Genomic DNA, 25,828 nt, shown 5'->3' with positions numbered 1-25,828 from the left:
GTGGTGGTGGCTGTGGCGGCGGCGGTGTGATGGCCGTCTGGGGGTCAGGGGGTTTCCCTCTGGAGGGGGGGAGGTTTCTAGCCTTTCACCTGGGTTGAGGGTGGTGGTGGGGCCCTCTCTTCCCTGTCGTCCCCTCTTCTTTTCTCCTCCTCTGGGGGTGGCTGTATTTGCGGCGCCAGCGCCAGCAGGTTCGGTGCGGCCTTTGTTCTTCAGGTCCCCACGAGGCTCCCCGTGTGGCGCGCAGGAGCTGCGGGATCGGGGGCCTTCGCTTGGGGGGCTCCTTCCCCCTTTTGGGCAGCTAGGGGTGATGGTGACTGCAGTCGCGAGGCAGGCCCCCCAGGATCGTTGCGTGGTGGGAGGTCTCGGGCCACGGAGCTCCGCTCGGCCGGCAGCCGGACGCCCTCGGCTTCGGCCCGACGGGCCTGCGGGGGCCCCAGCGGCTCCTCGCTTGCTCCGCCGGACGTTTCCGACGTCCACGCGGTCGCCGCGGTGTCCGCGGCCTGGAAGGCAGTTTCGGGCCTCTAGGCCCCCAGGGGTTCCGCCGAGTCTCCGGCCGGGTGCACTCAGCCTCGGTCCAGTGGGGTCACCGGGGGGCCTTCAGCGGCTCCCCGGTTGATCCACCGGGCTCGCTTGGCGCCCGCGCACCGGCGGCGGCAGTTCCGCCGGTTCCGGCGGGCCAGAGGCTTGGCATCTAATAGCATCTTGAGGACCCCTCTGGCATAGCTCGCGGACCCCTGGGGGTCCCCGGACCACCTGTTGGGAACCACTGACCTAACCTATCTCACAAGGTTGTTTGCAAAGATAAAAGGGAAGAACCATACATGCTGCCTAAGCTCCTTGGAGAGACGGGATGCAATTAAAATAAGCACCAACAAAACACTAAGATTAGGAAGTCACACAGGGCAGCAATTTGAAAAACAGCAACAGGGTTACCCTAGTCTAAGCTTCAGGAAAGTCCCTTTGCCAAATAGACACAAACCCAGCTACAAGGCAGGCAAGGTGAAGAAAAAAGTAAGGCAAAGTGATACTTTTTAATTTAATTTTGATGTATTTAGTCTCGTTGTTGAGTTGTATTTTAACCAGTTGTTTTATATTTGGCGATAGCCGCTCTGAGCCTGGCTTTGGCTGGGGAGGGCAGGGTATAAATAAAAATTTATTATTATTATTATTATTTATAAGATGGCAGACACCGGCTCCCAGCATTGTGGATGCAGTGAACTGGACTGTTCCCCTAACACTGAATGTAGCCGCCATATTAACCAGGAAGGCAGGTTATATTAGTCTTATCAGAAAAAATCTAGTTTGATTTGACTCTACAGCATGCAGTTGTTCTGATCCCATAACTTCCACAAGGAACGAAAGGTAAAAAGCCTTGCCCTCCCACCCCCACAAGCCTGCCACATCTTCGCAGACCTTCTCCCAGCTGACCAATGTAGTGTCACTGCATCCCTCAGAGCCATTTCTGATCAGCATATGGAGCAAGTCAGTGCCCTCAATCTTTCAATGCTGCTGCCAGTGCCCTCAATCTTCCAGTGTCCCCTAATCTTCTGCAATTTGAACTCAGCAAACTTATCATCTCCTTAATTAGTACAGGCATGGCCCCAGCCAGGTCCCCAAATTCAGAGCTCCGTGCCCATACCGGGAGGTCACCACACTCATTTGCTGAATGTATTCATACATATATATGCACACACAGAACTGTACTTTCCTTCCAAGCCCTGATCACCATAGAAACCTCCACACCCAAGGTTTCCCAAGCATATGGGTGTTTTAAAAAGCAAGCTATTCCAATGGGTGTGCAGCCCCAAACCCCCTGCTGATCATCTCCCTATGATGCTTGCTAACCAACTTTATTTGCAAACACACACCTAAGAGCGAGACGAAAATGAAAACATTTCTCAAGTGTCCCTGGTCATGGCTTCACATGGCCACAGTTTTTATTTGCCTAGCAAAAACAATCTTCATAGGAGGCTGAGGGACAGCGGAGGGAAATCACAAGGGTGTTTTAATGTTTGTAACCTGGGGTGGTAGTGTAATATGAATTTTGTTTTCTGTCTATGTATTTGTTCGTAAATAAATTTTTTGAATTAAAAGAAGAAAAAACCAAGCTCTATCATTTTCTTAACATTTCTTCACTATTAACCCCTTTTCTTAGCCAGAAAAACTCCTACTGCCTACTGCATGGACGGAGGGTGGGGGTGGGGGAGACAGAAGAGAGGGCCAGCCCCGTTCAGTGATAAATATGGACAGCTTGTTAAACACCTGGTTTTATTGTTCAATAAACTAATGCTAAGTGAGTGTTGGCTGGGTTGCAGCACATTGCAGGCTCCCAAAGTGCATCTGAATTTGTGTGAATTGTGTTTACAATGCAGAGACATCTTGCTAGGGTGGACAAAATAAGGCTCTATGCGAGTCAATTTGACTGGCCACCTTTTTACTTGACTGAAGCAAATTATTGTCAAAGCCACGATCCTGGTGATGTCTGTTGTCTATAAGGCCCAACTGCTTTTAAAAACTAGTTATTATTATAATGTGTTCTTTTTCTCTTTTAACTACTTGGGGGGTGGGATTCAGGCTGAGCCTACCCAAAACAGAAGTGTTTCACTAATACTGTAGTCCACATTTACAGAAATCACTTTAAAGGAGTGGCCCATTAAGAGTGCCAGGCTGGAGCTGGAGAGACTCAGGTTCAAATCTCCACTCAACCACTGAGTGAACTTGGGCTAGCCACCTTCTCTCAGTCTCACCTCCCTGACAGTTTGTTTGTCTGTCTGTGCTATATATTAATAAAAACCCTGGTGAAAAAAGCTGTGGCCCTTAGGTCACAGATTCTCCACCCCAACCATCTAAATCAGTTAGCTGCAAATTGCTTTTCAGACCACAACACATGCCGTGGGAAAGCTATTTTCTTTTATTTTCTTCTTATGGAACTCTTACCAGTGTTGATGCTAGAATCTTCCTGCTTCTGTAATGAACTGATGAATTGATTTTATAATGAATTGCCTGCGGTGTGCCTCTCTGAGACGTGTTTTGTGGAATTATTGTTTTGGGGTTATGCATGGTATTATTATTATTATTTTCTGATTGAAGTGTATTGTATTTTTTATATTCTGTAACCTGTCCTGGGACCTTCTTGTGAAGGACATCGTGAGAAATATAACAAACTAATAGCAGCAACAGCAACATCATCATCATCATCATCATCATCATCATCATCATATTGCCACTCCATGATTGCCATTGTCCATGATTCTGAAGGGAGCATCACAGGAAGTGTTTATAAAAGATAAATGAGGTCGTATAGGCAAGATTTACAGTGCAATGCTGTAGATTGAATAACAAACACTCCTGTCACACACTTGAGGTTGTGTGTGGACCTCCAGTTTGGCCACTATTAATTTGGAACTGATATGTTGGCAGCAAAGTGCCTTGACCACATTCTCCCAACAGGCATTCCATGACTGAAAAGGCAATGATGCCAATCCTGTTTCTTTCTACATGCAAAATCTGAACTGTCTTACAAAAAGTCCAGGCTATTTGTCCATTGACTCCAGTATAGTCTACTCTAAGTGGCCATGGTTTTCTAAGGTCTCCAAGCAGAGGGAGGTGTCTCCCATCACTAGTTACCTGATTGTTTTAACTAGAGGTGCCAGGAACCAAACACCCAAGGGATATTCCATGCAAAGCATGAGCTCTACCACCAAACTATGGCCCCATACTCCTGGGCTCTGCTTTCTGCCTAGCTGATCTGGTGGCAAAGAGTACCTATAGCCAGCTGAGGTTGGTGTGCCAGCCATACCCACTGGCCACAGAAGATGATTTATTAAAATAATTTATATATACTAGTTAATGCAGTCGCTTCTGAGCAGTGTGCAACAGGAGACATCATATATCATGCGGGTGGCGCTGTGGGTTAAACCACAGAACCTAGGGCTTGCCGATCAGAAGGTCGGCGGTTCGAATCCCCGTGACTGGATGAGCTCCCATTGCTTGGTCCCAGCTCCTGCCAACCTAGCAGTTCGAAAGCACGTCAAAGTGCAAGTAGATAAATAAGTACCGCTCCAGCGGGAAGGTAAATGGCATTTCCGTGTGCTGCTCTGGTTCGCCAAAAGCAGCTTTGTCATGCTGGCCACATGACCTGGAAGCTGTACGCCGGCTCCCTCAGCCAATAATGCGAGATGAGCGTCGCAACCCCAGAGTCGGTCACGACTGGACCCAATGGTCAGGGGTCCCTTTACCTTTAAGTTCAGAGAAAACTCACTTAAAATGTCTGCATATTTTAATATAAGTCTTCACATGCCTTCATTAGATCCAGGTGGGATTACTGCAACACATCCTACATGGGGCTACCTTTGAAAAGTCTCTGGAAACTCCAGCTGGTCCAGAATGAACCTGCAAGGTTGTCAGTGGGTGTTCAGATAGCTCAGTTGGTTTGGGTCCTGACAAGACCAAGGTTGCAGGTTTAATCCCCATAAGGGACAGCTGCATATTCCTGCATTGTAGGAGGTTGGACAAGATGATCCTCGAGGTCCTTCCAACACTATGATTCTATGAGCTATCCTGTTCTATGTTCATGGCATCATTTACACGGCTGCACTCCTTAGCAATACACTTCTAGGCATAATTCAAAGTGTTGGTGATTACCTTTAAAGCTAAATGCTTAGGTCTAGGGCAGGGGTAGGCAACCTAAGGCCCGTGGGCCAGATGCGGCCCAAGCGCCTTCTCAATCTGGCCATGGAAGGTCCGGGACTCAGCGTGTTTTTACATGAGTAGAATGTGTCCTTTTATTTAAAATGCATCTCTGGGTTATTTGTGGGACATAGGAATTCGTTCATTTTTTTCTTCAAAATATTCTCTGGTTCACCACATGGTCTGAGGGACGGTGGACCGGCCCATGGCTGCAAAAGGTTGCTGACCCCTGGTCTAGGGATACCTTAGGAACTCCTCTTTCCATATCATTCTGCCCATTCCCTTCTTCCCACCTAGGCCAGAAGCATGTTAAGAGAGGAATGAGAGGAAAGGTCCTCTTTGTGGCTGCACTTAAGGAACAAACACCTTGCCCTGTGAAGCATGGGTGGCCCACTCCCTTGCTTCCCTCCCCTTAAAATAACTTTTTAATGTTGCTATTTATTAATATAAAAAGAAAAGGATGTATTTTAAAAAGCCATAATGATGAGCAGATAGCATGTAATGCAACAGAAGTACCGAAAGTAGCCCGAGTATGGCCTGCAAATGGTGTGAGGGTAATCCCAAGCAGTCATTTCAGAAGGACAGATGGATGTGTATTGGTGTATTTGAGAGACACAAATGTTCTGCACAGGGATGGATCTAAGCTAAGCCAATCAAACTTGGTTCCCATTAGTTCCCTTGCTGTTTTTCCTCAGTTACGTAAGACAGTTTTACTCTGCCAGGTCTTTGTTGTGTGTGGCAGTTAATACAACGGCTGTTCCCGTCTCCTTGCTTTATTCTTTTTTAATATTGCTTTTATTAAACATCAATTTCAAATGTTGTAAACTGCCGAGCAGCACGTTTGCACCAGAAGAAGAGGACATTAAATATATAAGTTGATCTCCCCCCCCTCCAATCACAGGGATTTGAGAGTGCACAAGAGGAAGTTATGTCCTAGTGCATAAGTACTGGCATAAAGCAAGGGTAGCCAAAGTTGTGCCACACAGATGTTGCTGGACTAAAACTCCCACCATCCCCAGCCAACATAGCCAATGGTCAGGGGTGACAGGTGCACAACACTGGAGGGCACCATGTTAGCAATATATGGATTAAGACAAGGACACTGCCCCCAAATAACAACAAAAATAGTAATTCTGCTTCCTTTATTTTACATCTGTAAAAAGTGGCATGGCATAAACCTCCTATGTGTTACAGAGCACTTGGTTTATAGATTTAAAAAAAGCAATCTGCACATATTATAAGGAAAAGACAGCCCCCACCTCTCTCAAGCAACGAGGATCATCTGCATATTGTTAAAAAATCTCATGCCAACAGCCTTTAGCATAGCATCCCTATATATTAATCATACATACATCCCACTAATTATGCAAGGCTATGTGAGCATCACCATCTGCCCCAACAACAATGCCCACATGAGAAGCATGATTCACCCCCCAGAGGCTCACACCACAGGGGACAGAGCCACACAGAGATCTCACTCAAGAATGATTTTCAAAACCTTCTTCAAGGGATAGCAACAGAAATCACCATCACACTCTCTGGAAAAAGAGGTAGTCAGCAATTGCCTACCAGTTGTTGTTGGACTGCAGCTCCCACCAGTCCCAACCAACATGGTTGTGTCAAGGATGATGGGAGCTGGAATCCAACAACACATGGAGGGTAGCATATTGGCCAACCCAGCAGTCAGGAGGATGGCAAGTCTCTAGAAGAACATCTGTTAGAATAAACTGAAGGTGCTACTGCCCATCCAGCTTCAGAGAGGAGGACCTCTTTTTGACATTTGTTGAAGGAAAAAAACAGGAATACAGGAGACAGTTGGCTCACACATCTTAGAAAAAAAACCAAGGAGTACCTTAAAAGCAGAGACACCCACTTCTTCAACCCATCCTGCAAGCAAATAGCTCTTTAAACCCTCCTTCTGGGTATCTCCTGTACACTACAATATAGCTTTCTGGATCATGCATGATTAGTTTTGAAGGTTTCTGGCACCACAGCTCCTCTACCCTTTCCCACACTGTAGTTAGGCTGCTGCTGAAACCAGTCACAACATGCCAAGCAACACCCTTCCACAAGCAAATGGGGATATCACGGTGTAGGAAGCATGGTGTATAAATTCAGAAAAATAAGAATATGACATTTCACCAGAGAACGGGGACTGGGAACCTTTTTCATACATGAGGTTGCATTCCTTTGTTTGTGACCTTCTGGGGGGCCAGAATGTTTGTGGCTAGGAAGCAAAGGCAAAAGCAAGCAGAGCAATGGAGGCAGCTATTAACCTTTGTGCACATCCAGCCACACAAAAGTCTACACCACACCTCTTCATCTTCCCTCCAGGCAAGCAAGTGGCCTCATCACAGCTGATCAGGAACACATTCCAGCCAGGCAAAAGCCCCCAAGGAGTGCAGAATGGGGCAGAGGAGAGGGTGAAGAGTCTCAAGGGCCAAAGAGAAAGGCTTGGAGGCTGCCCCTGCCCCCCCCTGCCTGAGGCTCCCCACCTCTACCATAAACACATCCATGAATTTCCACCTCTCTCTCCCATTTCTCCCACATATGAACATCCATGTTCATTGCTCACTACCGTGTTTCTCATATTATAAGACACGTCTTATATTTATTTTTTCCTCAAAAAAACACACTATGGCTTATTTTCAAGGGATGTCTTATTTTTTTCCTCCTCCTCCTGCCGCGGCCGGCATTGCTGCTGCGCCTATCCCTATGTCTTATTTTCGGGGTATGGCTTATATTCCTTGAATGCTTAAAAATCTGGCTATGGCTTATTTTATGGGTATGTCTTAAAATATGAGAAACAGGGTACCTTCTGCAGGATATGAAGATTTCCCTAAAGGAGCTCCCCTCATAACACTACTGGTCTCTCAAAGCCAAGTTATATTGCAACCCCCACTACAACACAGAGAGAAATGGCAACCAGGGCAGGCATTCTTTTACACACACACACACAGACACACACCCCGACTCAGGTGCCCCAACTTTGTAAAACTATGGATCTGTTATTCTATTCCTGATCAATTAGACCCCAATTTTACCTCTGTTGGTTAAGAACATAAGACAATCCCTTTTGGATGAGGTCAAACACCCATCTAGTCCAACATTCTGTTCTCCCAGTGGCCAACCAGATATCTATTGAAGTCCTCAAGCAGAGACTGTGCAACAGTGCTCTCTGCACCTGCAACAACTATTATTCAGAGGAAGGTGCTCTTCTATAATTATTCTGCTGCTGGCAACTGGGGACAGTTTCTAACAGGCAGCAGAAAGCTTGGAATGCCCCTCTTAACGCCCACCTCTTGTCGATCATTTTTTTCATCTGCCTAATTGCTTAGGACAGCTATCTCATACCAACTGCTATCTCTGCACAGCATTACAAAAACAGGACAATATGCAAGTGTTGCAGCAAGCTCAGGCCAACATCTCAGACATACATGCCAGTGGAAAAACAAAGGTACCAATCTTTCCAGTACCTGCCTGAAACAGATTACACAGTATTATAGCTGAGAGTTTGTGATGTTAAAGGCCCCACATGAATGCTCTGTAACAACACACTAAACTCAAGGAGGCCAATGCAGTTATAATAGATTTGGGGAAAGTGATTTGAAATGACCACTTGTCTGAAAGACAGAGGCTATAAAAGTTCACTCAGCTATCCAACCTAGACCTTCTGGTTCAGCTGGAACACAAGCAAGACAAGCAGCATATGGAGATGATGGCCTGTCTTGCTGATCAGCGTTGCCCTAGCCATCTGTCTGCAGCCACCTGTTGTCTTTTTGACTTATTGAATAAGAACATGCTTTTTTGGGGGGGGGGAGAATCCTACACAGATCTAAGACAGCAGGACAGCAGTCAACAACCACAGGGCTGAACAATCAGAGAAAGAAATATTTATTTGGTAAAAACAAACAAACCCCGAGATCACAAGGGAGCTGCAAATTGAAGAGAACTGCACATAAATTTTCGGCACCACTCTGCAAGTCCCCGCACCGAGCTCCGCTGGTTTAGCACAGCGCAGCGCGGTGACTTGCCGAGCGGGTGGCTCGGTGACCGGGCGGCTTGTGGGCCGGATAAACGGCCTCCGTGGGCCGCATCTGGCCCATGGGCCGGAGGTTGCCATTGCCTGTTCTAGAACGTTTTTACACCATATCACTGACTCTACGTATTGCATTTACAGCCTCAACATATCAGTTTGCACACATCCAAACACACGTTTGTCTTCCATGTAATCAAAATATTCATTTCTTCCAGGTTCATATTTGATTCCATGTGCAGAGTCGGGTTTGCATGTACAGCAATCTTATAAATAAGTCAACCATGGTTACTTGTCCACAACTATTTTTTATTGTCTGAGTGTCCAGACAGCATTTGCAATCTATCAACATCCTGAAAGAAAGAACAACCAATTATCTTTGATTTTGCAAAAGCCTCCCTACCTAAGAGGCTCTTACTTGCCACAGGCAACCAAGCAAGTGGCTATCTGCAAGCTCACCATCCAGACAGGCTATCGTGGCTCAGAAAAAAAGTTTAAATGCCCATTTTAACAAAAATGCTATTATCAACCCATGATGAAACTGCTGCCTGCATTTTTGCTTGAATGACATGAAGGAAGACTTCGTTTAATGCAAATCAAGAACTAAAATTCTAGAGCCTGGAAAGCCAAATTTCCCTGACTTCAAAACAAATAGAATCAATTGTCCAAATAATACATTCCAATCAAATGTTATTGGATTATCCAGTTTAATACATCAAACAGCAATTCCATTTAGTATCAGCGGAGAGGGTAACAGGATGAGACATTGTCATACTCAACCCTAACTGCAAATAGCACAACAGAGAAAAAACAAAAACTTCCTTCCAGTTCTAATATACAGGTGAGGAGACAGCAGGGGGAAAGGCTATTTATGACAGGGATTCTTAGAGAACTCTGTAGGGTGGAAAAGTTGCCCACCATGACATGCCACTTTTATTTCCACCAAAAAGCTGTCCATCAAGTGCATCTTCCAGACACACTCAGAGTCTTTTAACAAATATCAGTTTTATAAACATCTCTCAGTACTCACAAGGAATAGGTAAAGGACCCCTGGACAGTAAAGTCCACTCAAATTTGACTATGGGATGTGGCGCTCACCTCCACTTTTCAGGCTAAGGGAGCCGGCGTTTGTCCGCAGACAGCTTTGACTAAACCACTTCCGAGTGACGAGTCCCAGAGTGCACAGAAGTGCCATTTACCTTCCTGTTGCAGCAGTACCTATTTATCTACTTGCACTGGTATGTTTTCGAACTGCTAGGCTGGCAGGAGCTGGGACAAAGCAACGGGAGCTCACCCCGTCATGCAGATTCGAACTGCTAACCTTACGATCAGCAAGCCCAGGAGGCTCAGTGGTTTAGACCACAGCGCCACTAAACACAAGAAATAAAATGGTTTCAATGCTGGGGGAAATCTGCCACACCTCTAGCAAAAAAACAAAAACAAGAAAAAAACAAGAAAAAGACCTAGTGAAGCCCTGGTAGCAGATAACCAGTATTTTTCTCTTTGCTGCAAGTGAGGGTTGACAACAGGAATTCTATAGGTATTGCTGCCTATAGCTGCTTTGGGGATTGGAATCCACTACCAGCATAAGGAGGCTTCTTTCAATGACACACTGAGCAGCTAGGGTGTGAAGTGTGGCAATGAGACACACTAACAGAGGTTGCTGTTCAGCTTTTTGTCCCTTTTCTGTGAGAAGGGGCAGAAAAGGCAATTCTGGTATTGTCTCCCCCAAAGGCACATCTAGGGTTTAAGGTCACTCTTGCCTACCATATCCAGTGGTCCCTCTGTGCCTGACTCATGGAGCATCCCACTGGCTTGAGACTGATCAGCAGAACCAGAAGCAAAGAGGCAGCACTTTTATCACCACAACCATCCACTCTTCTGCTTCTCCCAATAGCACACCAGAAGCCCCAGATTCCATCTTTAATGATTCTCCACCGCCTAACAATCTGCCAATTCATCTAAACATACCTTGGCTGGTCATTGCTATAAAACCTTCCCAGCATTTCAAATGGAGTTAACTGACATAATAAAAACAAGATTTGCACTGATTAGCATTGTCCACAAAAGCATGGTCAACACTAAGTCAACTACTGTAGTGAGATTCTTTGCGATAATGTCATGGGGCAATTATATACAATATTGCAGTGGAGCACAGAAACTTCAGGAGCAATACTGGAGGCTTCCTGAGTTGGAAAGTGAGATGACTAAGGAATCTGTCTCGCTTTGTCTACACTTCCAAAGGGACCGAGTTAACTGAAATACTTCTCTTCTGAAGAAGTATGCATGCACACGAAAGCTCATACCAATGACAAACTTAGTTGGTCTCTAAGGTGCTACAAACATGAGTTTGACCAAATTGTAGGAGGCAGTGGAAGACAGGAGTGCCTGGCGTGCTATGGTCCATGGGGTCACGAAGAGTCAGACATGACTAAACGACTAAACAACAAAGGTGCTGTTGGAAGGAATTTTTTAATTTTGTTTCAACTTCTCTTCTAACAGATTAACTGTGCACCTTCTCCACCATGTTACTACTCATCTAGCAATGATGTTCTCTGGCTCCAGACAGCCAGTTCCCTTCACTGTGACCTCTCTGAATGCAGCACATTCCTCACACACTTTTATACCAGCAATAGTGAACACTTATAATATCTCTATGCCTAAGGGTGTGGATGTTCATGCGCAGAACAGAGAATCTGCTTTGTATGATGTGTCGTTTTTTTAAAAATGTTACTGGACCTCATGATTGCAGATACACTTCTAGATATGCCAATAAATTTTCAACAGATGTTAATAACTTATCAAAGGAATTCATCCACTCTATTCCTTGCACAATTCAATGCCTCCCTGGCACATGTCACTTGTGCTTCAGCAGCCTACATCTTACTCCTAACCACAAAAAAAAACCCAAAGTAGAAGAAAAAAAGCATTTAAAATAGTTATGTAAGTTGATGCATGCAAAATCCTGTACTGTACATTTATATCATATCTTATAGCAAACAGGTTTGAGCTGGGCAGAATTTGGGCCGCATTATTTTAGCTCCCCCTCAAAAAAAAATCCAAGTCCTAACTGGCTTCTCAGCTCGCTAGCTCGCTCTCCTTCCATCTCACATCACAATGCAAACAGACTCTTCCATGATGAACCAAGGCTCTTCGCTTCTGCCACCTGCAGAAACCTCCCACTTTAATCTGATCTACTTCCAAAAGTTAGCCAAAAATGTCTTTGCTTCCTGAGTATGTTTTCTATGCCCACTTCTGCTTTCAACACACTCCTTTTATTTGTAGAACAGATGGGATGGAAAGAGCTACAGTGGTAATAGTGCAGGATGTCCAACCAGTAGATTGTGATCTACTGGTAGATCCCTGGCTGATTCTGGTAGATCACGGGATCCTTATACCATACAAAAAGTTATGGGGGAAAGCTAAAAAACTCTGTGTGCAATCCTCCCCAAAGCAAGCTCGACCAGTCATTTTCTCTCCGCGTAACCTACTTCACAGGATGGTTGAGAGGAGGCAGAAACCCACCAGGAGCTTCTTGCAAGCAAAGCATTGATAGAACTGTGATAACAAAACAGCATGAAATGCCATTTCAGTGCTCATGGGCAACAGCAGACACAACAAGCTTTGGGGGCACTATTCTGAGTGGGAGTTGAGAGACCTCCCTAAGCTCCCTTCTTATCCAAGAAGCAAAATTGTGAAAGGAACAAATACACTCTGAAAGAAGGCCTAACAAAACTGTCTTATCGATGCACACACAACCAGTGGGGACTGTGCCAGCAACGCTCCTTTAAACACTTCACAAGTAAGGAAGCCATGGGGCAGGACTCCTTAAAAAGAGAAATACAAGAAAATGAGAAAACCCAACCCTTTACTATGCACATGAGATAAACGGAACAGCACCAGAAAGCCAGTTCGAATTTTAACTACCGCCCTCAAAGTACTAGGAAGCGTATTCAGGCAAGCCTAGAATTAATAGTTCCTGCTTCTTTTGCACCACTGCTCACTTTCATTCTCCACTTCACCTTCAGGAACTTGTTCTTAGAACACAGACACCGGATCATCATTATCAGACACAATGGGGATCCAGAACAAACGTGCCACTTTTCCGTTTGGAATATTGTCATTTCCCCAGACAGCTGCCAACTCCCGTTCAGAACACATTCAGCACTTTAATTACCGCACTGCTATTACTGGGCTTACTCCAGACCGCTGGACAGAACACAGGCGAGGCAATGCAGTTTATTTTAATCCGCGGGTATTGTACATTTCCCTCTCTCCTCTGTACCCTCCACCGCTTGCTTTGCTGTGCCTTTTGCAAAAACACACCCACTTACCCACCCAAAATCACTTTAATGTGCTTTGGGCCTTTGTAATTCTTGGTATCGAGGCCCCAAAGGGAATAATTCCCCTCCCGCTTGGAGGACCAAACAATTGGGAATCGATCCGTTTGTGCAAAGGTTGGGGTTCTGTAACTTTAAGAGCAGCGAGATCACAGGCCATGTGCTCCGTGCGAAACAAAAGCAATAACAAAGAGAACGGAGGCAGCCTCGTCCTCCGGCCTGCCCCAGCCAAAACGGAAAAACAACGGGAAGGACAAGCAAGAGGAGCGGGGGAGAGGAGCACACACAAAGCCCCAATCCTACCTCCTGGTAGCAGATCCCACGGAGGATCCCCCCCCCCAAGTCCCGCAAAAAGAAATCAACCTCCTCGCCGCTATCAGACAAAGGCATCAACAACATCGGAAAGGAGCAGCACGTGTCACTGAAGCAGGAGAGGCTGCCCTCCTCCTCCTCCTCCTCCCCGCCTCAGCTGAACTCCCAGCAAGCCAGCACCCCTTTCCTCGGAGTCACAATCGCCTCTTCCTTAGCCAGGAGAAAAAAAGGCAGAGGAAACACCGGCCCTTTCAGGGGGTGAGCGGTCTTAGGGGCTATTTCGCTATGAGGAACAAGAAGGTGCTGCTCACCGTCTGCAAGGAAGGGGAGAGGATGATCTTAGTTGCACCCCCCCCCCGTCGCTGCAGGTGCATCACACCATCAAAGGCGAGGAAATGCCCCGGGCCGTGTTGGTGTTGGAGGGAAGCCGCAGTTTGCAATACCGGCCCATCCATGCCTCCCCACCCCCCGACATTGCCGAGCAGCACCCGGACTGGATTTTTATTTATTTAGTGTGGCTTAAGAGGACTTGATCCCCCGAAGCTTTGCAGCGCAACTGTCCAAGCTGCACGACCACCACCCCCTTCTCTTTCTCTCCTCCCACCCCATGCATCGCCAGCTTGCGGCTGAAATGCAATCACACCCCTCCGCCCCCGAGACCTACCTTCTCCGCTGACTGCTCGGGGTGCAAATGCACCTAAATCACACACACACCCCTCTTCTCTTTTTGTTTGTTCGTGGGCGCCTGATTTGGGCTCTGGGCCCGCGCCCCCTCCCCCGCCGCCGCGGCTGTTTCCGGTCGCTTCTTTTGTTTTCTTCTACGCTCGGGGCGAGCTGCGACCCTCTCTGCGCTCCCAGCTGAGCCGGGCGAGGTAGAAAGAGGGTAACCCTGGCCCCAGGGTCTCTGGCCCTTTAAGAGCCGCCCGCGCCGCCAGGATGTAACAAACGGCGCATTTTATTCACAACATTCGGAGCTGGGAAAGAAGAGAGGGGAAAGAAGAGCGCGCACGCGCGCCGGCCTCCAGCAAGCCGAGGGCGGGAGCGCGGGCCCGGGTTATGGACACGTGACCAGGCGCGCCGCCGCGCCTCCCTCCCCAGCCACAGGCCATCTTTGCGCAGCCGCGCTGCTGTCGCCGGAATCGGCTGCACGCGGCAGCAGCGGGACTTGCAGCCTGAAGAGCAGGTGTTAGGATGGAGCCATGGCAACTGGGGACAGAGCCTGGAACAGGTTTGGAATACGGTGTGCCCAAGGTGGGGGGGGGGCAGGGAGAGCAGAGCAATGAAATTCATGGTGCAACTTTATAATACAGAAAGGAAAGGTGGTGAGACGGGGGTAGACTTTGGTAATATGGCGAGAAACCATGGCCCACAAAAGTTTACACCATGATAAATTTCCTAGTCTTCTAAGACGCCACAAGACTGTTATACTTCCATAAGAGGCACAGTGCTTACTATCAACCTCCTACTAGAGCAGCAAGCTCTAAAGATCGCAGCTCCTCCTAGGGAATCATTACATTGGCACTCTCAGGCCCGGCTCTAGGTGCAGTCCCGGTGGCGCGGGGCGCCGGGCCGGCAGGAGGGGGGCGCTGCGCAACGAAGCTGCGCGGAAGCCGTGCTGCGCGCTGTGAGGGTGGGGGCGCCGGAGCGATCTCCGCGCCTCAGCACCAGGGCGCCCGACCTGCTAGAGACGGCCCTGGGCACTCTGCTACCTCGTCTTCCTTGAAGCAATAAAGCAACAGCAGCAACAGCTGGAGCTGGCCAAGGTAAGGTGTTACAACTGGGGTAGTCTCAGAGAGGAGGAGAACCAGGAAGGATCATTGGCAGCATTGCATTCTGATATAATGTTCCTCTGAGCAAGTGTAGTAAGCCTCTCTTCACAATAAAGATGCTAGTTACAGGTAGGTAGCCGGGTTGGTCTGACATAGGTAAAGGTAAAGGGACCCCTGACCATTAGGTCCAGTCGTGACCGACTCTGGGGTTGCGCGCTCATCTTGCATTATTGGCCGAGGGAGCCGGCGTATAGCTTCCAGGTCATGTGGCCAGCATGACAAAGCTGCTTCTGGCAAACCAGAGCAGTACATGGAAACGCCGTTTACCTTCCCGCTGTAGCGGTTCCTATTTATCTACTTGCATTTTGACGTCTGACATTGTTGAAACAAACAAACAAACAAAAATCCTTCCAGTAGCACCTTGGAGACCAACTAAGTTTGTCATTGGTATGAGCTTTCGTGTGCATGCACACTTCTTCAGATACCAATACAGATGCCAGTTATCCTTGCAGGCCAGAAAGCATTATTTCCCAGTGGCCCAAGTACTTTTTTTGCTAGCAGCAAGAATCCATCCCTACCTAGGATTGGTTGGTACCCTTTGGGCCAATTGCTTATACCTAAATGGGCTGAGCAAGCCCCAATCTACACAACAACGCAATGCACATCTGGGGACAAGAGGGTGTACTCCAGCATTAGAGTTGAAACAAGTCTCAGAAGGGTAGTCATGTTAGTTTGCTGCAGCAAAAGCAGCAAATATTTTTATGGCTCCATAAAGACTTCTAAAAAATGTCATGGCATAACCATTTGTGAGCTGGAATTGACATATTATGCATAAAGTGTAATCCTCAGTTGCAGGTATATGCCCACAAGGAGGAAGAGTTAAGCAGCGGGGTCAGGAGGAGATGAAATGCAAGAAATATTGATAGTGGTAATTCAATCAGAGCAAGGATTGATGCAAAATAAGCACAGTGCTGTTAAAACAGATGTGATATGTGGTGAAACAATCACCTTGACAGTGTTGATGAGAGACATGGGTGACATCCAGCAGTAGTTACACATAAGAGAAGGTCCGCTGATTTATGAGTACTACTTAGATATCACCCAGTGATTGTTGCCTACAGGCATCCCCCAGCAGGATGCTCCTCTTTTGCATGAGAAATAGTAGAAAGGAGCACCCCAGATTTTATTTGCTGCTGAAAGGAAAGCAACCACTTTGCAAGTATACTTGGTAGGCAGCACACACATTTGCATACTTGAGAGTAAGCTCACTAACTTCGCCAAGGCTTATTTTTCAGTAAACACGTGGGATTTGGCTGAATAAAATTTGAGCAGAGGGTTGTTGTTGTTGTTGTTTTAAAAAAGCCCTCTTATTTAGAAATCAGATTTACAAGGGTTACTTAACAGTCCTTTTCATTTGCTCTTAGTATTACACCCACTCCACTAAGGCAGTATAACTAGCATATATGAGGCAAGAGAAAAGTTGAGAAGGTTGGTGAAGGCTGCCAAAACAGCATCGGGTTACTTTAAACCGGGGGGGGGGGGGACAGAACTTCTAGAAATGTAATGCAAATATGTGACAATATACATATCTGTATGGTATGCACATAAAAGGTAAAGGTTAAGTCCAGTCGCGAACGACTCTGGAGTTGCGGTGATCATCTCGCTTTACTGGCTGAGGGAGCCAATGTTTGTCCGCAGACAGTTTTTCCGGGTCATGTGGCGAAACCAGAGCAGTGCACAGAAACGCCATTTACCTTCCCGTCACAGTGGTACCTATTTATCTACTTGCACTTTGACGGGCTTTCAAACTGCTAGGTTGGCAGGAGTTGGGACCGAGCAACAGGAGAATCGAACTGCCAACCTTCCGATCAGCAAGCCCTAGGCTCAGTGGTTTAGACCACAGCGCCACCTACGTCCCATGGCATGCACATACAGGATAGCAAATACACATTTGCTGCCACATTGTACAAAGCAGCTCCAATATAAGATGCTTGCATTCTTGACACTAGCATTCATCACAATCATCAAAATCTGGGACAACTTGAATATTTACAAAGGTGTTCAACGAGACTGAACACTAAGAAACTATGCACAGCATTGCAAGCCTAGTCCCTACTGGTTACTGGTTACTTTTAAGAACAAGCCGAACAGCAACATCAATATGGTATGATCTCACTTTGCAAGCCAATCTAATGGTGCAAGTTTTCTGCAGTGAGAAATCCTACATAATTATATATTGAAAAACTTTGTACAGCAGAAAGCTTGTTGCTGTTGTAAGGGTCCCCCAAATCAAGAACAAAAATAAGTGATGTGTTTTATGTACAGTGGAACCTCGGTTTATGAACACCTCGGTTTATGAATTTTCGGTTTATGAACGCCGCGGACTCATCTGGAACGGATTAATTCACTTTCCATTACTTTTAATGGGAAAGTTCACTTCAGTTTATGAACTCTTCAGTTTATGAACAGACTTCCGGAACCAATTACACCCATGTTTCAGTTTATGAACGCTTCAGTTTAAGTACTTCGCGGACCCGTCTGGAACGGATTAATCCACTTTCCATTACTTTCAATGGAAAAGTTCGCTTCAGTTTATGAACGGTTACTCCGCGGACCGTCTGGAACGGATTAATCCACTTTCCATTACTTTCAATGGGAAAGTTCGCTTCAGTTTATGAACGCTTCAGTTTATGAACAGACTTCCGGAACCAATTGTGTTCATAAACCGAGGTACCACTGTATTATACACTTTCCTATGGTCAGAAGGTGGAAAACCATGTTTTGCATTGAGCAGAGATGTTAATATGGGAACATAAGAAATTATAAAGTGCTCAGGGTGAAGAGAGTTTTAAAAAGCTGTATGTTGGTATAAAATGGTTAGTGCAAGGATAAAACATAATTGTGATACATTGGGTGCTATTATGTTTTACTTGGAGTAGACTTATTGAAATTAATGAACTTATTCATGTTCATTCATTTTAATGGGTGTACTCTGAACAAAAACCCATTATATTATACAGTACTAGACACACAATAGGCCTGCATTCTCTCCTCTCTCTCTCTCTCTCTCTCTCTCTCTCTCTCTCTCTCTCTCTCTCACACACACACACACACACACACACACACACACACACAAGCCCTGCATGTATTTTGGAAGTCACACTGGTCAGCATTGAGTACTTCTGCTAAGTTACCTCTATGTCTTGTTTATAATAGTGCATCTCATGGCCAAAACAGTCATAATGTTAAATGTGTGTAGACCTGCTTTTAATTATTTGTAGAGTGGTCACAGGGTGGGAGTATCAATCAGGACTGGGACTGCAATGCAAGGGTGGGAAAGTCTTTTAACTCTCCCCCCATCGGGTGCCACTGAAACTCATCCCATTACACCGTGAGGAAGCTACCCATCACAAGGCTCACATGCTGGGGTCAAGAGCAGCTTCGGGGTCTCAGCCCTGGGAGATGAAGTGTTTAGCCCTGGGAGATGAAGTTTTTACCTCAGAGTCTTCCAGCTCTGATCAGAGCCACTTACCGTACCTAATATTAAAAGGACAAAAGCCAGGCACATTAAATGCTGCCACATGTAATGCCTAGCTTGGCCCTCAAAATTTTCCAACCAGCCATAGAGCATTCTGACTTACTTAATAAGTGGCAGTTTGAACTCATTTTTGAAAAGTTCCTAACCCTACCACATCTTTTTATGTAACTCTGCAAAGGGGCCCAAGAAGGAAGAAGCCAGACGACAAGAGGTCACGGATGTGTTTCAGAGTTTGTGGTAATTTTCCCCTCATTAATTTCCTCATAATTAAATGTGAATGCTGGTATGCAGCAAGATTTATAAGCGTAGAGGAGTTTTCAGTGTTCTTTTAGCATTTTCAAATTAACAAGTATGATCTGGTAAAATATGCCTAGGGCCATTCATGTGTACATCGTTTCTTGCCTGTCTGGGAACCCTCCCCACTTTTATCCCAAATTTACTGGGGGAATATGGGGGAGAGGGGGGGGAGAAAGCCTGTGGTAAGGACCATAGGCACCATTAGCCGGGGTGAGACAGCCCAACTCAGGCAGAAGATTTGGGAGTAATAAAAAAGGGGGGGCAGCAAATTGTCAATTCCTCTGGTTCGCATCCAACAAAATTGTCCCGTTCACACAAGGACACCTGCAAATGGAACTTGGTTGGCTACAGCTCTTAATTTCCTGCATTTTTATCACCATGAGGCATGCCATGGTGGGATTTTTCTGCCTCAGGTATCAAAATGCCTTGGGCTGACTCCAGCTGTGTCAGGCAGCCACCAGCACTGCTGCTTCTAGTACAGACGGTCTAGCAACCTCCCACTATTCAAACAGCAGGCTGTAAACAATTTAAGCTTGCCCTCACTAATCCCCTTCTGCTGCCCAGGAGCCAGAGTCTATGCCACCGCCTCCTCATTTTTCAAAGCAAGGCTAAGTCTAAGCCGCAAGAACCAAAGGGCAGCGGCAGTGTTGGTTGTTAGAGGCTGCCACTCTGAACAGGGCTGGGGGACCATATTCAGCTCAAGGGGTGCATTTCTCTTGTGTGGATAAGATCAGGGACAACAGCAGACAGTCGAGCAGTGGATGCAGTGCCTTTGTACTGTAGGCCAGTGTTTCCCAACCTTGTGCCTCCAGATGTTTTGAGACTACAATTCCCATCATCCCTAGCTAGCAAGACCAGTGGTCAGGAATGATGGGAATTGTAGTCCGAAAACAGCTGGAGGCACAAGGTTGGGAAACACTGTTGTAGGCTACACTGCAGCTACACAAGAACCAGAAGTCTCTATACACACTTCAGTCTTTCATCCAGGCAAGCAAGAGGCCTCAAGAGTTGAAGAACACATTCCAACCAGGCAAAAGCATTCAAGAAGGATGTAGAGCAGGACTGGAGAAGGGTATAGGGTGGGGTGGGGGGCCAGAGGGAGATCCCTGGAGGGCCACATTCAATCCCTGTGCCTGAGCTTCCCCATGCCTGCCTTAGAATAAGCTAGACACACATCCATACGAATTCTCTCTTTGTTGCAGGAGCAATGCTGCTCATCAGAATCTGTAAAAATAGGAGGAAGGGTTTTCATTTTTTGCCTTTGAGAAAACAAATGTGGCGTTGAGGTGTCTTAGCAACTAAGACATTCATTTTGTTTAACGGAAAAGGATCCTTCTTAGCAAAACAAGAAGGGGGAAAGTAAAATCTAAGAAACCTACACCTAGTTATTACAGAGGTGGTGAACTTCAGAGAGCAGGTTGGAGCCTACATGGGTAAATAGGCCATAGGGGGGCTAGGAAGCTCCCTGCATATAGAAAATTTGGTATCGGGAAGATATCTCTCTCATCCAGGCAGCTCGCAACTAGAAGTCTGAAATGGTACATACCAGACAGGTCTAGCACCTCTGTGAGAAATACAACAATGTTGCAAGCAGGGTTGAAGCAGAATCTTAGGCATATATCCTGCATACTCTACTTCCATTGTGTGCACTGAAGACAACCAGGAATCTCCAAAAGGGGTGTTGCCCCCCCTTAAAACTGCCATACAATACGAGCAAATCCCCTCCCCCACGACCATTAAGAAATATGGAGAGAAAGATCTCCCACAATCACTATTTTTATCCTTGCTGCACTCCCCATAGGATGAATAGGGGAGGGAGTTATTTGAATATTATGCAATTGAGCGACTTCAAAAATTCATCAAAACATAGAAGCCGCAGTTGTCTCCCAAATAGGAAATATAACTGAAAATGCAAGGTATACTTTCAAAAAGAGTGATTAATGTATTACTTTGCGTGATTTGGAGAAGAGGAAGTGAAAGAAGACTTAGGAACATATTAGATGTCAGCTTCTGTCAGCCTCTTTAGAACAACCTAATTTCACCAGAACATATAGACAACATGTACCCTTCTACTTTGTGAGCTTTGGAAGAAGAAAGCTACTACTGCTTAAAATGTATATAGCACTTTTCATAAGAATTTAAACTGTTTCACATCATTGTATTAATCCTTGGAGCAGCTGGGTGAAAAAGGCCAGTGTTACTGCCCATATCTTACTAATGCAAGCCTTGGCTAAGGAAAGTGGCTTGCATCCTACACACAAGAAGATGCGCTGAGAGACTTAAACAAAAAAAAAAAATTAATGCAGTAAGTTCCTGGTTATGATGGCTAATTAACATCATGAGCATTTCATCTCCAACACCACTCATGTGGTTTGTTGGTTTTGTAGAAAGTATGTTTTGACAACCACAACAGTGAATGGCTTGTGAGGAGAGTTCCCACAGATTTGCTTTGTTTTATTTTTAGAAATGTTCTCCTAGAACATACACTGATAACAAGGAAACAGGTGGCCACATTCCACATAAAATGGGCTCAACTATGAATATAGCCCAGTTCAGGCTTGGCACTAAACCATGATGTAACATTAAAACTCTCTCTTCCTTCTTGTAGGGTCACAAAGGGATCAGAAGCCTGTTTCAAACCAGAGTTTGGATTTATGTCCAGATCTTGAACTGTGGTCAATCTTAATTGCTGTCAGTTGGAAAAAAGCCTGCTTCTTAAACTATGGATTGACATTGGCTTACTTCATAGGTAAGATCATGGGTAGGCAAACTAAGGCCTGGGGGCCAGATCTGGCCCAATTGCCTTCTAAATCCAGTCCATGGACGGTGCGGGAATCAGAGTGTTTTTACATGAGTAGAATGTGTCCTTTTATTTAAAATGCATCTCTGGGTTATTTGTGGGGCATAGGAATTTCCCCCCAAAATATAGCCTGGCCCCCCACAAGGTCTGAGGGACAGTGGACTGGCCCCCTGCTGAAAAAGTTTGCTGACCCCTGGGTAAGATTAACCAACTTTGCCATGTTCAGATGACACAGCAAGCTATGGAGAAACTAAATGAGAACTACAAGTTCCTCATGGCAAAAGGAAGAGTGTGTAAGTCCAAAGCTTGCCTAGACTCAGTGTCACCAGCCGCATGCTGAGGATCCTCCTGAAGGCCTTTTTATGCCAACAGGCTTATGCAGCTGTTTACATTTTTTTCAGTAGCCAGTCATTTTAATGCCCATTTTACAGCATTTCCCCCCGTGTTTTATTGTACACCACCCTGATATTTTGTATGTGTTGGCAGTATATAAATACTTTTGAAAATAGGGACAGCCATGTTAACAGCACACCACACAGCAAAAGTGGATACCATGGATTTTTACCAAAATAACAATTACAGAGATATGGCCCGCTCCCTCTGCTCTGAGCAACTTGGAAAAGATTGTCCCGAAAAGCTAGCGCTTAACTATAGAAAGGGTGTGACCCACTTGACACTCACTACTGTCAGACCTAAGCAAGGTTGTCACCTGGCCAGTTTGAGGCCACGAGTCAGAGTATGGATAGAATTGCAATGCTAGGGGCAGTACCTGCCGCAGATGGAGGTGATACCAAGGTGTATGAACTACAGAACTAACAATATTGACACTATTTCTAAATATGTAAAGGACATAAGAAAACGCTTCAATACCAACAGCCAGCTCACAAAGCTATTCATAGGAAAAGCTTTCAGTCATTATCATCTGTGCAGGAGCTGATACCGAGTAACACCTTCATTTTTGCAGACGCCTTTTCACCCATCGTACACAAAAAAAGAACCAAACTCATTTTTGAACCCCAGTATGCTTAAACATGCCTGTTAAACAGACCTATTATTTCAATCCTGCTATTGTACAAAAGTGTATCCTAAGTAGCTTACAAAACAAAGACTATGATATATCTAGATTAAATACAAAAGCCTGAAAAACACCAAAGTACAAAACCAGCTATTAACAACTAAGGCATTAAATAACGAAAGACAGCAAACTTGGTCTGAATCCTGGTGATGCGATAACTAGGCAAAATGCATATTTTGGATGGGGTCTTGCTCTTTCCTGAAAGAGCAGGTTTGAAGTCTGTGGGTGCTCCCAAATCCACTTTCCTCTAGAGGCCAAGCTGACCTCAGTAACTAGGAGTGCCTTTTATCGCCTTTGATTGATAAAACAACTATGGTCATTTCTGGACCATGGCAACCTACCACTGTCATCCATGCACTGATAACCTCCTGGCTGGATTACTGCAATGCACTGTGCGTGGGGCAGCCCTTGAGGTTGGTCCAGAAGCTGCAGCTGGTGCAAAATGCAGCAGCTTGACTGTTCACTTGGGCAAGATATTGTCACCATTTTACCCAACTCTTGAAAGATTTGCACAGGCTGCCAATTAGCTTCTGGGTCAAGTTCAATGTGTTGGTTTTGACGTACAAAGCCCTACACAGCCTAGGACCAGGATACCTGAAAGATCATCTCAACCACTTATGTGCCCAATAGATCACTACCCCCTGCAAGTAGGAGCCTCCTGCAAATACCATCTTCTCAAGAGGTCCATTCTGCATAATATAGGATTATTATGCATTTCGTCTTGTGGCACCTTCCCTTTGGACTTCCCTCCCCTTGAGGAATATGATACAATTACTATCTCTGTTGTCTTTTTCTAGTGCCTACTGAATACCTTCCTCTTGCAACAAATCTTTTAAGCCAAGATCTTTCCCAGTCTTCATCTATACTGGAATAGTTCGGATTCCTTTGGGAGAATGGTTGGGATATAACAACATAAATAAATAAAATAACCCCAGAAAATTGCATACAGCAATTAGTTTACAAAGCTGGAGTACATACTCCGCATCTCTTAACAAAAAACACAACTAGTCTACACACAGCAATGGGAACTCTCCTTATGTCCTTTTATGCTGCATTCATGATTTTTTTTTGTGCTCATCACAGTATCAGCGTGGTTTAAACATGGTCCCAAATTCAGTTCTATTTGTGCCCGCAGAAGTTTTGGGGTGATCATACTACTTAGTTTCCAATTGGAAAGCTTCCTGCTGAATTCCTGTAATTTTTCATACCACAGATGTTTCAGGGTTGGGTGGTTTTGGGGGGAGTGGGGGGGAGGTTATCTGCATTTGTTGCACTATAGCTCAATAAGAGTTCCCCTTCCAGATGGCAATAATATGCAACATTGGGGAAACATCACAGAATAAAGCTGAATGATGTACGGACAGTCCAGTATAAAGCACTATTGTTGCACAATACACCCGCAAAAACCCCACCAAATCCACAGTGCCAACAAGCAGATTTTTCTTAAGAGGATAAGAAGTGCCTTGCTAGATCGAGTCAAGGTCTACCTAGACTAGCATTCTTTGCAAGCATCCTGGCAATCAGGCACTAGCTGATCCAAAGGAAACCAGATCCATCTTCCATGCCAATCATAGAATTGTAGAGTTAGAAGGGACCCTAAGGATCATCGAGTCCAGGCATGGCCAAACTTGACCCTCCAGATATTTTGGGACTACAACTCCCATCATCCCTAGCTAACAGGACCAGTGGTCAGGGGTGATGGGAATTTTAGTCCCAGAACATCTGGAGGGCCAAGTTTGGCCATGCCTGATCTAGTCCAACCCCCTGCAATGCAGGAATATGCAACTGTCCCATACGGGGATTGTACCTGCAACCTTGGAGTTAGTAGCACCATGCTCTGACCAACTGACTATCCAGCATCCTAATATATATATCAGTTTTCAGGAATCCACTGTTAACGAACTGAGCAGACCCCCCTGCTTCCCACAGCAATTCTACAAACACTCTGTAAAGCAAGAATATGCATCATAAGGCCAGTTCAGCAAAAGGATTAGACTGTTTGGATTCCATCAGCATTTCTTAAGAATTCTCTGATCTAACATGGTTTGTATTTAAGCTCTGAGTTCACAGAGGAAATGTTCAGCCCAATATCTCCTTTACTTCAGCAAAAAACAATTTATACCAGAACCTCTCCATGGTCAAAAATGTGTTTTTGGTCCTAATTAAATGCGGGTGGTGGGAAATTATCTTTGCTTTTGCCCTCAAACATGGAGGTCTCCTCCTCCTGTTCCTATGTGTCATGCAAGTCAACTTTCATTCAATGCATTTTATTGCAAGTCGCTACATAGTGTGGGGACTATAAAAGGAAAGCCAGTCCTCAGGTTTTACATCAGAAGGACCTTCCAATAGATAACCTATGCTTTGTGGCAAGCAGAGTCCTTAAAGGAATGTAGAAGAGGTACCCCAAGTTGGGCTGCATATATTCTGTGCAGGCACAGGGAAACCTATGTGATACAGAGCACAAAATTCCAGCTTTTTAAAAAATAGGTAAGTCAAGAGACAAACCTTGAGGACAGCAAGGATAGATTTGAAAAGGAGGTGGGAAAACCTAGCGTAAGAACAATTGAGAAGTTGATTGCTAGTTCCCTGTTCAAAACACATCTTAATCAGCAAATGTAACAAGCAAGGAAAGTTTATATGCCCTAAACCCTATTATCATGTATCCCCATGACTGGGAGACTACGCTCTTCAAGACTGACAGTGATTTGCTCCAATCAAAAATGTTACCGGTATTGCACAACTTGCATTAAATGTGTGATAACTCCAGATGACAATTACAAATAAGGAACTGAGGGGAGGGGGTCCCATAAGCATTGGGCAGCTTCAAAGCATTCTCCTGGAGGTTTGGATAAGTTCTAACTTGACATTTTTGCATGCCTCTTCAGTCTCCCATGAACAGGAGAAATGGGACAAATTAAACAAAATATAATGTAAATACACTCAATATTATTTTCCTTATGCAGGTTGCAGGG

At 45.5% G+C, this 25,828-nt stretch overlaps 1 protein-coding gene across 8 annotated transcripts in view; it reads right to left on the bottom strand.

Moving 5' to 3' along the window:
- The window catches only part of RNF44 (ring finger protein 44), a 68,078-nt gene that overhangs the window by 23,823 nt on the left and 18,427 nt on the right, over positions 1–25,828 (bottom strand). Inside the window, exon 1 of one of the 8 annotated variants that reach the window (XM_035105808.2) lies at positions 14,042–21,599. The exons of 4 other annotated variants lie outside the window; for them this stretch is intronic. The gene's annotated coding sequence lies outside the window, so the exon portion shown is untranslated. 3 more of the 8 variants (XM_060271603.1, XM_060271608.1, XM_060271609.1) reach the window with 3 other exon arrangements.

The sequence above is a fragment of the Zootoca vivipara genome, chromosome 2 (assembly GCF_963506605.1).
Source record: "Zootoca vivipara chromosome 2, rZooViv1.1, whole genome shotgun sequence".
Classification (NCBI taxonomy): domain Eukaryota; kingdom Metazoa; phylum Chordata; class Lepidosauria; order Squamata; family Lacertidae; genus Zootoca; species Zootoca vivipara.
The sequence above is the reverse complement of the archived record's forward strand: the minus strand, read 5'-3'. Positions and strand labels throughout refer to the sequence as shown.